Here is a 15441-nt window from a genome sequence, read left to right on the forward strand (position 1 = left end):
ATTAATAAATGATCCCATGGCAATACGCCTTTTAATTTCCTGGCTATAGGTGCCAAGAGTGTTGACTATGGAGCCAAGCAGACTAAAACTGTGAATAATCTCAGTCTCTTCACTCTCCATCCTGATGCTGCCAATTGGTCCAGTGGTGAGAATCTTTGTCGTCTTGACATTGAGTCTCAATCCATATTGGAGGCTGCAGTCCTTGACCCTCTGTAGCAAGCGCTTTAGGTCCTCCTCAGTTTCAGCAAGCAGGGTTGTGTCATCTGCATAACGCAGATTGTTGATAGATCTTCCACCCATCTTGACCCCACATTTATCCTCATAGAGCCCAGCCTCCTGGATTATCTGTTCTGCATACAGGTTGAAAAGGTATGGAGATAGGACACATCCTTGAAAAACACCCTTCTCAATTTTGAATCATGCAGTGTTCCCTTGCTCTGTTCTGACGACTGCCTCCTGGTCCAAGCATAGGTTTTACATTAGAACGAACTGTGCAATTATACTGCCTCTGAAAACTCACCAGAGGGTCAGCTATGGGTGGGATCTGACTTGACAGTATAAAACAACAGCATGTTGTTGTTGTTGATTGCTGTTGATTCAAGCGCAATTCATCGCGACTTTATGAACAAAAGACCTAATACCTTACCATAACCATCATCACTTCTCCAAGTTCATAGAGTTTCCAGAGGCATGTCATTTAGGAAGCGGATGCCACCCCTACTTCCAAACCTGTTTTGCATCTGGAAGCTCCACCAAACACTGTCCACATTGGGAAACCATTCTGATATTAGATACCCCACAAAGGTTCAGCATCATAGCAACCCAGGTTACTTCATACAGCACATTGACAAAAAGTAATGTACAAAGTGGAAGAGTGTTCCTCCAGATATAACAGCATTAGTCTCATTTAGCAGTGGTTAAGTGTCATCAAGTCGAATGTGACTGAGAGTAAGCTTTGCACAAAAGACTTGAACTCTGTTCTGTAACTACCAATATTTTTGTACATTTATAGAAGTTAGAGAGTTTGTACAGTTTACAGAGTTTGTAGAGTTATAGAGGCATCTATTTTAGGAAGTAGATGCCACTCCTATTTCCCGACTTAAATCAATCTGGAAGTTCATCCAAACATTGTACATGATGGGTGACCATTGTGGTATTTGACAAGACTGTGGAAAAATGTGCAGCATCACAGCAACACCAAGTTGTTCAGTTCAGCAAATAGACAAAAGATTGCTGTGTCATTTAAGGAAAAGTCATTTGAAAATTAAGAAATTTAATTAAATAAATTCATTTACATTTACCCTAATTAAATAATTAAATTAATAAAACCCCTATGGGATTTTAAAGCCACACCTTCAAGTAGACATCCACCCTTGGCCAAATGCTTTTGGAGGGAAAAGAGCAGTAACACACATCAAACATGACCCCAAAACTTCCCTTCCGTGACCTACATGACTGCCATCAAGATGCTAGCTAGCAGCCAAACTCCCAGAGTGGAGGTTCCAGGCTCCGGCCTGCAATCCATAACAACAACATAGCTACTTTATATAAATGTATATCTGTATTATTTTATATGTATTCTATAAAACGTATGTCCTTACCTTTACTATCCTAACAAGAGTCTTCTTTACCCTATCATGTTTATCTTAAAGCTATTGAATTGTTTGGGGTATTTTTCCCCTATTAAAATAAATAAGGATTATCCAAAGAACGTTCCTTTTGAGGCCCCATCATCAGCTCACAAGCAAGGTGCTCGGTGTCAGAAGCATTGTGCAGAAGTGGACAGTCAGACCCTGCCCTGTTGGAACTCAGAACCTCTTGAAAGGAAAAGACTTTACACAAACAATAACCTAGAAACAATATATTTGAGTCATCTGAAGGGCCACTAGGGAGCAATTAGGACCTGTGGGTGTACAAAGTAGGGATATTTTATCTGTCACCTGAAGTGTGAGTGGAAATCAGTATCACAAGAAAACCAAAGGTTTGAGGAGAAAGTGTGTATGGGGATTCATTTAACTTGTCATAGGCAGGAAAAGAGCATGTATGGAGGTCTAAGAAACTCCAGTGATACTTCTAAATGTGAAATAAACAAGCCAGAGTATACAAAACATTTAAGATGAAAGCAAGGAGCTAATGAGGGAAGGCACCAGGGAGCCCTCAAGGACATGTTAAGGGTTTTGTGCTACACCCTCAGTCAACAGAAAGCCAATAAAGTGCTTTCAAAGTATCCTTGGACACAGAGTGGAGAAGTGATTAGAACCAAAGTGTAGAGTTGACAGGATCCAAAGACTGACTGAATTTAGAATGAGGGGTAAGAGGGTGTCAAGATTGATTCTTCCGTTTCTGTCATGAGAAAGTAGGTTAGATGATGTTGTTTCTCTGAGACAGAGACAACTGAACAAACGCTGGGGTAAATGGACAACTTTTATTTTGGTCTCGTTGAATGTGACATGAACATGAGGCATGCTGGAGAGGTCAAGGAAGTAGCTGAGTAGTCAGGACTGGAATGTAGCAAGTGAGAGCTGCAGACACACATTCAAGTCAGTGTACTGGCGAATAACTGAACCAATGCAAGTGCTGACCCTTGTTCTGATTTCCTTAATATGAAGCTATCATAAGACACACGGCTATCCTCTTTATACTCTGTCATTGCTTCTTTGCACATGTCCAATCTATCTATTCAGTTAGGATGTAGGTGATGGGAGCATAGTATTCATGCCTCATGTATTCTTCTTATTCATGTGGCATCTAATGTACAGGCAAATGCTTAGACAGACACAAGCTACTTATGACAAAAAATAGTTACAATAATTTTACTCATACGGTGCATATGTGTTAGAAATGGTTATAAATTGTTGCACAAATTATCTGACTTTTAATACTTACAAAAATACTTTAAGGCACTTATAATTTTACAGATAGCTCCTTTGTGGCACTAGGGCAAAGCATTTTAAAAACTTTCTGTTAAAATATGTAATGACTTTTTCTCTGCACTTTACTTAATTCTCTGTGAATTGTTGTTGTTATGTCATGTTAAGTCACCTGTGACTCATAGTGACTCTATGTACAATAGTTCTGAGCCCTGCTCTATCCTGAGCTAACCGTATTATCTCTGACACACCTACCCTCATTACCCTAGTCACTGAATCAAGCCACCTCATCAAAGGTCTTCCTCTCGCACTGTCCCTCCACCCTCCAAGTATGATGTCCCTCTCCAACGACTGGTCCGTCATTGCAATATATCCAAAGTATGTCAGACAGAGTTTTTGAATCCTTGTCTCCAAGGAGCAGCCTGATCTCACTCTCTCCAGAATGAACCTGTTTGTTATCCTAGCAGTCCATAGTATATTCAATACTTTTCTCCAGCACCACAGCTCAAAGGCATCAATTCTCTTTCTATCATCCCTAATCATTGTCCAGCTTTCTGATGCATAGCACATAATTGCAAAGACCATGCCTTGGATCAGGTGCACCTTAGTTTCCAGACTGACTTCGTTGTTCTTCCATACTCTGGAGATGTACCTGACAGAAGACTTTCCCAATATAATTCATCTTTTGATTTTCTGGCTGCTGCTACCAAGAGTATAAATTGTGAAGCCAAGCAAACTACAGCTGTCAACAATCTCACCTCTTCATCGTCCATCATAAATGCTGCCAATTGGCCCAGTAGGAAGAATCCTTGTTTTTTTGATGTTGAGCTTCAATCGATATTGAAAACTGCAGTCCTTGACTTTCAGCAGCAAGTGCCACAGGTCCTCCTCAGTTTCAGCAAGCAAGATGTCGTCTGTGTAACATAGGTTATTGATGAGTCTTCCTCCAATCCTGATGTCACACTCCTCTTCATAGAGCTCAGCCTCCAGATTATCTGTTGCACATATAGATGGAAAAAGTGTGGGCATAGGACACATCCCTGGCATACATTCTTCCCAATTTTAAACCATGCAGTGTTCCCCTACTGTGTTCTGAAGACTGCCTCTTTGTCCAAGTTTCATGTAAGCACAATCAAGTGTTCTTGGATTCTCATTCTTCTTATAGTCAGTCACAGTTTGTTGTGATCCACACAGTCAAATGCCTTTACATAGTCAATGAAGCACAGATAGACATTCCTCTGGTACTCTCTGCTTTCAGCCAAGATCCATCTAACATTAGTTGTAATATCTCTAGTACCACGGCCTCTTCTAAACCCAGCCTGAACATCTGGCATTACTGAACAAATAATTTTATTCTGGTAAAACAACTTGTGTTAGTAATAATGGACAGGAGATCAATCCTGAAAATGGGAAGAAAAGTCACATCTCTACTGCTTCACTTCCTTAAGAAGTAATTGTTATCTCTCTGGTCCTAAACATCTATTTCTGGTTCTTTACAAAGGCACAGCCCTCTCCAACTGCTGTTAGGAAAGGGGCTGGAAAATGACGGAGAAAACTTTTAATTACTTTAATTTTCTTCTCACTAGTTCAAGAATTAAGTATTTTCTTTTTTTTTTTTTCAATTTGTGTGTGTGTGTGTGTACCATCAAATCGGATTTGACCATTACAGCAGGAGATTGTCCCTTCTTCTCCAGCAGAGAATCTGGTGGATTCAAACTGCTCACCTCTGGGATTGCAGTGCAGCTTCTTGCCACCAGGCTACCAGAGCTTGCAAAGTTCTTTCTTTATTGTTGTTTTTTATTAAAGTCTTCTCTAAGAATCTTTGTTTTTAGAAAATGTAAATGTTGTTGTGTACCTTTGAGTTGGAATCGACTCATAGTTGACCCTCTAGTGGGTTTTAAGAGGCAGTTTAATTGCACAGGAAAGGATTGCCCATCCTTCTCCCAAAAGCAGCTGGTGAATTCAAACCCCGTGCCTTTGGGATGGCAGTGCAATTCTTACCACGAGGCCACCAAAGCTCCCTAAAATGTAAATAATCACATTTTTAAAGTGGGAAAAGACTTTCCATAGATAGACCAGATTGTACCGTGGTCAGTTCATAGTGATTCACACTATTACTCAAAGGGAAAGTTTTCTGGCACTTCCCGTTCAGTAGTTCTGTGAGAAAGATGGACAGTGTCTTCCAAAGTGATTTATGGCCTCAGAAATCCAGCAGAGGGTTTGCTATGTGTCTGAATAGATTTGAGGGCAATGAGTTGAGATTAAGGTCTCAGCTTCAGTTTAGATGCCAATCTCTTTTCTTAAACTCCTCTTTTGTCTACTATTTCAATGATGGTCTCAGGTTTTCCCAGTCTTCCACCTTCCTATTCCAGAGTTTTCTTTGTCTCCATCATGCTGTGCCTATACATTCAAACAATTACTTTTTTTTTTTAATGTGGTATAACTTTTTCTCCACTCTTACATTTAATACAGGTAACCACTCATAAGATGCAGCCATGGAACCCTTGAAATATGGCTCATATTACGAAGTACTCTAAGTGTAAAGTGTACAACAAATTTGGTAGCATAGTATAAATAAAAGCCATCCAAAATATACTGTTACTCTATTTTATATTGTTGAATATTGAAATAGCATTATTCTGGATATAAATAATTCCATATTCGTAAACTTTTTCTTTTCTTAATTCAGTTGTGACTACCATTAAATTTAAAACTCCGTGTGTGGCTTGTATTCAATTCACAGGTAATCAAAACTTGGCATGTTTGCAGATGCTGAGGGCACATCTGTGGATGCAGTGAGGATCCATCTGCTCCAGGGACCAGGCATGAGAATGCCGGATGTTGGACAATAGGTTGTTGAGATCTAGTCTCACTATGAAATGGCAGATTTTTTAAAAAAATATTTCTTTTATATTTATTTGCATATAAAATTAACATACATTGTGTCTCACAAGCTCTTTCATTCACATTATGTTTTATGCATTCATTCCCTTACATTGTGTTTTATAGACTTGGTCACCATTGACTTATGCCCACTATTAATCCATCTTCTCAGGTCCCCACTGGATCTTTACTAATTCCTCTACCCACCCCTCAGCCCACCAAACTCCGTGGCCTGGTGATTTTCCCCCTTCTCCCTCAGTCTCCTTCCTCTCTCCTTTTCTCCCTTTGGATTTTATCTACATATTTTTAGTTATTCTTCTACTTTCACAATAATGGTCCTATGCAGTATTTGTCCTTCTGAGTTAGTTCACTCGGCATAATGCTCTCCAGCCTGTCTTATGTTATATAGTATTTTTCTAAATCATTGCTCCTGAGTGCTGCATAGTATTCTATTGTGTGAATGCACCATAATTTCACAATCCATTTATTTGTTGATAGATACTTGGACTGTTTTCATGTTCCTGCAATTGTGAATAACGTTACTATAAACATAGATGTATAAATCTCCATTTGTGTCTCAGCTCTAGTTTGCTCAGGGTATACTTCTAGCAGTGGAATAACTGGGTCATATGAACTTTTCTATGTTCAGCTTTTTGAGTATACTTCAAACTGCCTTCCAGAGTGATTTTAAAGTTTTATAATCTCACCAACAGTGTATGATCGTTCCAATCTCCATATCCTCTCCAACATTCATTGTTTGTTCTTCTGTTAAACTTTGCCACTGCTACTGGGGTAAAATGGTATTTCATCATGGTTTTAATTTGAATCTCTCTTATTGTCAATGATTCTGAGCATTTATTCATGTGCCTGTTGGCCATCTGAATATTTTCCTCTGTGAAAAGTCTTTTCATGTCTTTTGCCCATTTTGTAATTGGGTTATCAGTATTTTTCTTCTGGAGGCCCTGAAATATTCTGTAAACATTAGTCATGAGACTCTTGTCTGAAATGACAATGCCAAATGTTCATTCCCAGACAGTAGGTTTTCTTTTCACCCTATTGGAAAAGGTTTTTTATTCACACAGGAATATAATCTTTAGAACTTTGCATTCATTGATGTTATCCTCCCCTGGCTGGGCATTTCTGGTTGTGCTTGCCAGCCTATGTATATCATAGGATAGGCCTTCTAAGTTGGCTCCATTTTGTCTTATATGATCTTTATAGTTTTGAGATTTACCTCCAGATCTCTGATTCATTTAGAATTGATTTTTTGTGTTTAGTGTGAGATGTGGATCTTGCTTCAGTGTTCTGCAGGAACAAGTCCAGTTTGCCAGCAGTATTTGTTGAAGAGGTTATAGTTTTCCAATTTGATGGATTTTGTTTCCTTCACAAATACCAGTTGACCATAGATAGATGGATTAGTTTCTGATTTCTCAATTCTCTTCGCCTGGTCTATGTGTCTGTCATTGTACCAGTATCATGCGATTTTGTTATTACAGCTGTGTAGTAGGTTTTGAGATCAGAGAATGCTTTGCCCCCCACTTCATTTTTATTTTCCAGAAGAGTTTCGCTTATTTGAAGTCTCCTTTCCAAATCAACTTCTCAATTCCCTTTTCTACCTCTTTGAAAAGTTAATTTGGTATCTATATTGGGATTGCCTTAAACATATAGATTACTTTTGATAGGATTGTCATTTTCACTATACTGAGTCTGACTTCTATCCATGTATAGGGAACATGTCGTGAGGAGACAATCAAAGATGAGAATGAGTTTTCAGATATGTTTCCTGGTGAGTAAAAGTTTGCATTGTTAACCAAAAAGGCAGGCAGTTTGAACCCACCAGCTGCTGCACAGAGAAGGACAGAGAGTCTCCTCCCGTGAAATGACAGCCTCTGAAAACCCACTGGAGGGTCAGCTCTGAGGAGATGCTGACTCAGTGATACACAACTTGTAAGAAAAGGAAGCTCTAGTAGCCTCTTAGGGAACTCTGGTGGCCCACTAGTGAGTAGGGAGCTGGGCTGTCAACACAAACATAGGCAGTTCAAATTTGCCAGCTACTCTGCAGAAGCTAGATGAGCCATATCTCTCTCCATTGATCTCAGAAATCAACTGGAGAAACAGTTATGAGTCAGGTCAGACTCAAAAGCAATAAGTTTGTGTTCTTGAAGTATTTGGCAGAGATTTCAATTCACACTGTCAAAAATCCTCCTACATGTGAATTTTCACATCCGTTTGTTAAACTTAAAGATGGCGCTCCATTTTCCATCACAACATGGCCCTTAGGAGGAGCCAGAAAGGACAGAGAAGGTCTTTGGATTCTGCTTATGAGATGTAAGGAGCACTGAACAGCATATCCCAGAGGGGGCGCTGAGGAGCCAGAAACCCAGGAGATGAAGCCTGACCTTGCAGGTGTTAGGAAGCAGGCAAGTGAGGCAGCAGTAGCAGTACACAAGTGTCCATAGGTTTGGATGCATAATTAGTAAACAGGGAAACAAATGTCTGGTGTCAGTGGAGGGATGTCAAAATAGCCAGGGGGGAAAGGGCTTTGTTTTAACTAGGTCTGAAAACTGCCTAAGAATATGATAAAGACTTCCCATTAGAAATAGGAATCAGGAGTTTTGTTTCTATCAAGAAGAAATAACATTGGCAATGCTTGCAAAAACCCATAAAGAGCTAGAAAAACATGTTCCTGAGTAAACGACAAGTCTCCTAAACCCACAAAACATCTTTTATTTTATACAATTTTAAAAAAACCAAAACAACCAAAACCCAAACTCAAGCAAAACAAACTCATTTCCTCCTGTCTCATAGCTGACCTTCCAGCACGTTTTTGATAGGATGTAAATCACTGAGGAGGAACTCGACCACCTTTCTCCTGTGGACCTGATGTATATATGAACTGACAGAGAGGCTCAGCCATTCCTTAGAGACCATGTCATTGTATCTCTCTAAAGTTGAGTCAGTTTTACAAACCATAAAATTAGTCCAATATAAGATAATAATATGTCAGCATTATGTCTATCAAACAATAAAAAATCTTAATAATACTTAATGTCAAAGAGGTAAGTAAATTAGCAAGTATGGTGTCATTTGAAGGGAAAGAAATTTTGCTGAATTTTAAAAAAAAATGTTAAATTGATGGATTGACACACTATGTTCATGTATCAGAAGTCTCAATCACTTTGTTAAGATGACAATTATCTTCAGAGTAATTTATATATTATTACTATCAGTCAAAATGAAGTTGATTAACTGATTTTAAAGGTATATGAAAGACAAAGAACCTAGAATACTAAAAATAATCAGTAAAAGATAAAATTGGAGAATTTATACTACTTGATTTTAAGATTTATGCCAAAGGTATAGTAATCAAAATAATATATTAGCATGATATTGATCAATTAGATCAATATAACAGGATACAATCTTGAAATAGATGCACATAGCCATTATAAATCGATTTTCTAGGAAGATGTCATGATAATTCATGAAAATAGGAAAAGGAATTGACTTTTGAGAAAAAAAAAAGTGTAGGAAAAATGGTCCTACAAATTGAAATTTGAGCCTTGAATCTTATCTTACACCATATACACGCATTAACATAAAATGGTACATAATCTTTTTTTCACCCTTTTATAAACAAGAATTTCTTAGGTAAGATTCATAAAAATTTGATAAACAGGACTTCCTCAAGATAATTGCTTTTTCAAAGAATTTTAAAAAGTAAAACATGGGACTAAGAGAAAATATTTGCAAAACACCCCTTGCAAATAAATGCTTGTATCAGAATTTATAATCAACCCTTTAAGTTCAAGAATGAGACAAATCAAACAACAAAAAGGGAGAATGCAATAGATTTGAACAGGCACTTCAGCAAAGAGTTTATGGATTACAAAGTATTCCATGAAAACCTGCTCAATGCCATTTTTCACAGTTACTGTATGCTTTCCAGTTGGAACTGACTCAGAGCTGACCCTCCAGTGGGTTTTCAGAGGCAATAAATGTCATGGGAGGAGATTGTCCATCTTTCTCCCATGAAGCAGCTGGTGCATTTGTCCTTAGGAATATGAACATCTTATTCGGACATTATTACACACTGTGGCACTAGGGACATTATAGTCAATGTTAGATGAATCTTAACTGAAAGCAGAGTGTACCAGAAGGTTGTCTATCTGTGCTTCATTGGCTATGCATAGGTATTTGACTGTGTGGATCACAACAAATTGTGACAAACCTTGAAAAGAATGGAAATTCCAGAACACTTGATTGTGCTTGTGAAAAACCTGTACTTGGGCAAGAAAGCAGTGACAGCAGAGCAAGGAATTGCTGCATGGTCCAAAATAAGGAAAGGTGTACACCAAAGATGTGTTCTATCCCCACAATTTTTTAATCTATAGGCCAAGCAGATCATTTGGGAAGTTAGGGGGAAGAATTTGGCATTAGGATTGGAGGAAGACTCATCAACAACGTGCACTATGCAGATAATACAACCATACTTGATGGAATTAAGGACCTGAGGTATTTCCTGCAGAAGGTCAAGGACTGCAATCTTCAACATGGATTGAAGCTCAGCATCAAGAAAACAAAAATTCTCATCACTGGGCCTATTGACAACATCATGATAGACAGTTACAGTCAACACTCTCAGCATTAGGAGTAAGCAAATAAAAAAGAAAATTACATTGGTAAAAATTGCTGTTGGGAATTTCCCTAGGCTTCAAATGAGCAACAATAGTAGTCTGGAGACTAAGGTGCATCTGATCCAAACCATGGTCTTCGCAATTACTTGCTATGAATCAGAGAGCTAGACAATGACTAACGATGATAGAAGAATTGATGCCTTTGAGTTGTGATGCTGAAGAAGAGTCTTGAACACACCATGGACTGTCGAGAGAACAAACAGATCTTCCTGGAGAGTGTGAAACTCCATCTCACATATTTCAGGCATGTTGCCATAAGGGATCAGTCCTTCATGAAAGACGTTATGCTTGGAAGGGTGGAGGGTTGATATAAGAGAGGAAGACCCTGGATCACCCTAGATTAACTAACTCAACAATTGAGGTAATAGGAGTAAGGGTGTTAGAGACCATAAAGTTGGCTCAAGATAGGGCAGAGTTCAGAGATATTGTACATAGTCACTATGAGAAGCAGGTGACTCAATGGCACACAATAACAATAGTATCAAGCCAAATTTACACTACAACATGTACAACAACCAAAACTTCTAAATTTCTGGCACGTGCTGGAAAGTAGAACAGCTGAAAGTCTCAGACATTTCTTTTGGGGGTGTAAATTATACAGTCATTTTGGAGAATGATTAGATGTTTTCTTACAAAAATTAAACATACACCCCAGCAATTCACTCTTAAGTACTTGTTTATCCAAGAGAAATAAAAGTGTACCGCAACATAAACATCCACACATGGATTTTCATATTAAACTTGTTCATAATAACCTTAAACTTAAAACAATCCAGAATTCACACCTTTGAGTTGTGGTGTTGGAGTAGAGTCCTGAGCATCCTATTGTGGTTGGACATCAGGGTTGTTTCCAAGTTCTTGCGATGGTGAATAATACTGCTATGAACATTGGTGTACAAGTCTGCTTGTGCCTCAGTTCTCATTTTCTCAAGGTATATTCCAAAGAGTGGAATAGATGAGTCATATGGAATTTCTATGTCCGGTTTTGTTTTGTTGGGTTTGTTTTGTTTTGGTTTGGTTTTGGTTTTGGTTTTAGGAAATACCTATATATGACCATTATTGTAAGAGGGGAGGGTTTATACATAGGGCCACACAATTTGATGGGTGGAGGGAGCGACTGATAAAGGAAAGGGGGAAAGTCAGGTGTGAAAAACAATGTACATGAACTTTAGGTACTCTGTACGTAAACCAGTATAAAATTATTACCTAAATTGAGAGAGACTGAAGAGCAACATGGTGAGTGAACTAACTCAGTTCCACAAGGGCAAATATTATATAAAACCATTATTGTAGAATGAGTGTGAGGATCCAAATGGAGTAGAAGCCGAGAGGTGAGGAGGTGTGAGGGGTGGGAGTTTAATCATGTGGTCATACAATTTGATGGATGGGGTATAAGGGAACTGAGAAAAATCTGGTGTGGAAAATAATGTATTTGAATTTTTTTAATAAATTAGAATTTTTTAAAAAGGGTGCTGAAAATCCAAAAACTGCCAAAAGAACAAACAAATATGTCTTGGAGAAGGTATAACCAGAGTGCTCATTGGAGGCAAAGATGATGGGGCTTTGCCTCACATACTTCAGGCATGTTGCTAGAAGGGGCTACATGATGCTCAGAAAGGTGGAGGGTCGATGAAGGAAAGGAAGACCCTTAACCAGGTGCGTTGACACAGTAACTGCCACAATGGGCTCTAGTGTGTCAAGAAGTGTGAGGATGGCACAGGATAGGACAGGGTTCAGATCTGCTGTTCATAAGGTCTCTATGGGTCATAACTCACCTCAACAGCACATAACAACAACAACAGTAAAAACAATTCAAATATCTATCAGGTAATGAATGGGGAAAATGTGCAAATAACTGTTCTTATAGGCTACAATGGATTACTGCCCAACAGAGAAAATTAACCAACCTGCTGTGCTTATACAAAATCTTATATAAATCTGCTAAGTGAAATAATCCAAGCACAAAACTCTATACATTGTCTGATTATACTAAACATTGTCTGATGATACTAAAACAGCAGTCTGGAAGAGATAACCTATAGCCACAGATATCAGTTTAGTAATATCAGTGTATAGAGAGGGACTTCATTGTAAAAGCATGAGAAAATTTGGGGGAATATTAAGGTATTTTTTATATTGATTTTTGTCATTGTGGTTATATGAGTGTATGTTTCTCAAAACACATGTACATGTGTACCTTAAATCATTCCTTTTATTGTATATAAATCGTTGCTTCTGTGCACTGTCAAGCCAGAGCCGACCCATAGCTGCCCCTAAGTGGGCTTTCAGGGGCAGTAAATCATAAAGGAGGAGATCATCCATTTTCTCCTGCAGAACAGCTGGTGGATTCAAACTGTATGCTTTAGGGTTGGCAGTGCAACTTCTTACCACCAGGCCATCAGCGCTTCCTGTATACAAATTATATATCCCACTAAGCAGACCACAGAAAATGAAGGCCAGAACTCCAAGCATCACTGAAGTAACCCACAAACAAGAAAACATTTCTCTATACAGTCTTGTATTTGCGTCACTGGAAGTATTCCTTTTATTAAAATTTTATTTGATTAATTTTAATGAACATTTACAGAGATTTTGGATTTCTATTCATTTATTCACTGTTGCACTTTTCTTCCTGCCCTCCTTGCCCCCCAGTTCACTCCTCTCTTCAAAAAGCAAAAGAAAAAGTCCTTCATTGGTATACAATCCCCCCGCCCTGAGTTCACTCCACTATGCAACCTTAATTCTGGACTCCTGTGATAACCATAATACCCTATCTTGAAAGTTCTTCTTTTAGACTACAGCTTTAGATCTCTCAAAGTCTCTATTGAAATGCAAGCATTTTTACAGTATGTTGTTATATGCCTTTATATTATGTAGTTGTGTGCCATCAAACCATATAAACCCTATTAACAACAGATCATAACTTTGCCCTATCCTGTGCAATCCTTAATTTCTCGACATTCTTGAGCCATTACAATCATTGGGTCAATCCATCCTATTAATCCATCTCTTTCTCTGGTTCCCTACCTATCACAACATGATGTCTTTTTCCAGAGACTGGTTCCTCTTGGTAACATGTTCAAAGTATGTGAGAAGTTTTACACTATTTGCCTATAAAGAGTTGTCTGGTATAACATTCTCAAAGTTAGATCTCTCTCTCTCTCTCTTTTTTTTTTTTTTGCATTCTGTGACATATTCAGTACTCTTTGCCACCCCTATGATCTAAAAGTGTCAGTTCCTGTTGTTGTTGTTATGTGCCACTGAGTCACTTACCACTCATAGCAACCCTATGTTCAACAGTTCTAAACCCTGCCCTCTCCTGAGCCAGTCTCACTGATTCTGATACACCGACCCCCATTGGCCTAGTCACTTTATCAATCCACCTCATCCAGGATCTTCCTCTCTTGTGTTGTCCCTCCACCTTTATGAGCATGATTTCCTTCTCCAAGGACTTGCCCCTCTTGGCCACATGCCCAAAGTATGTGAGACAGAGATTCAAAATGCTAGCCTCCAAGGAGAAACTTGGTTTCACTCTCTCCAGACAAACTTATTTATTTCTTTTGTTGGTCCATAATATATTTGTTTCTTCTCCAGAACCACAACTCATAGGCACTGATTCTTCTGTCATCCAGTTCTTCTTAGGCCATCATTACTTACTGTCCAAGTTTTTAAGAAGCATAAAAGACAACTGAAAATATTGTGACTTGCATCAGGTGCACCTTTAAGCAAACATCTTTGCCTTTTAACACAATAACACAAGGTATGGTCCTTGGTGGCAGATTTGCCTAACACAGCAATAGGAAGCATCAAAATTTTTTGTCACTAATGCCATCTGGCCGTGGTTTGTAAAAGGAACAAAATCACAGAATAGGACAGTTTTAATGAAGGTCAGAGACTATCTGTTAAAAAAAAAAAAGTAGGAGGCTACCTGCTGGTAGCAACTCAGAGGGAAAGTAACAGGGCCAGGGACCTCACCTGTGAGGATGATGGAATAAGAGGCACCCATGGTAGAAGGCAGGAACAATGGAGGAAGCTCAGAATACCAAGGGCGAGATTTTTCACCTTCACAGATTTTGGATTTGCTTAAGATTTGGAATCCACTGGTCACCTAACCCTCATGACTGAATTTTCTTTACAATGTCAGAGTGCCCACCTATCCCATCACAGTATTGACTTGGTTACAATGCCACCAGGGGATAATCACACTGTGTAAATGTAAGGGCATTTCAGTGTGAAAAGTTAGCTTCCTCAGAAACTAAAGGAAAGAGTGGAGGCTCAAACCTACCTAGAGGGACCTCACAAAACCTAAGTGAAGCACATATGAGATGGCCGTAATGAGCCGCTTTAAAGATTAAAGTGTGTCTGACGCAAGCCACAGTTCCAATTGCTTTGTATGCACGTGAAAGTTGAACAGTGAGTAAGGAAGACCCAAAAAGGGTCATTGCCTTTGAATAGTGGTCTTGGAGAAGAGTACTGACTATTCCATGGACTGACAAAAGAGCAAACAAGTTGATCTTGGAAGAAGGACAACTAGGATATTCCTTAGAGGCAAGGATGGGGAAACTTGGTCTCACAGACTTTGAGCAAGTTGTGAGAAGGGATCAATCCTTGGGAAAAGATGCTGGAAAAGGTCAGGGAAAGAGGAGACCTGGAGTGAGATGGACTGACACAGTGACAATGAAAATGGACTAAGAAATGATGGAGATCATGAGATGGCTCAGGAAAGGGTAAGTTTCCATGTGTTGTTTCCAAGGTTGCTATGAGTCATAGTCAACCCAATGATACTTAACATAATAGAGAAATAACATTAAAAAACAAAAGGTGGGGGAGCTCTGGTGGCCTAGTGGCAAGGAGCTGCAACTACAATCCCAGAGGCACACGATTCGAATCCACCAGATGCTATGCCGGGGAAGGAGGGACAATCTCCTCCTGTACCAGTCAGATCTGATTTGGCGGTACGCTCACACAAAAATAATAAAATAAAATAAAAA

The sequence above is a fragment of the Elephantulus edwardii genome, unplaced genomic scaffold, assembly GCF_000299155.1.
Source record: "Elephantulus edwardii isolate Elephantulus edwardi_28Jun2011 unplaced genomic scaffold, EleEdw1.0 scaffold00060, whole genome shotgun sequence".
Lineage (NCBI taxonomy): Eukaryota > Metazoa > Chordata > Mammalia > Macroscelidea > Macroscelididae > Elephantulus > Elephantulus edwardii.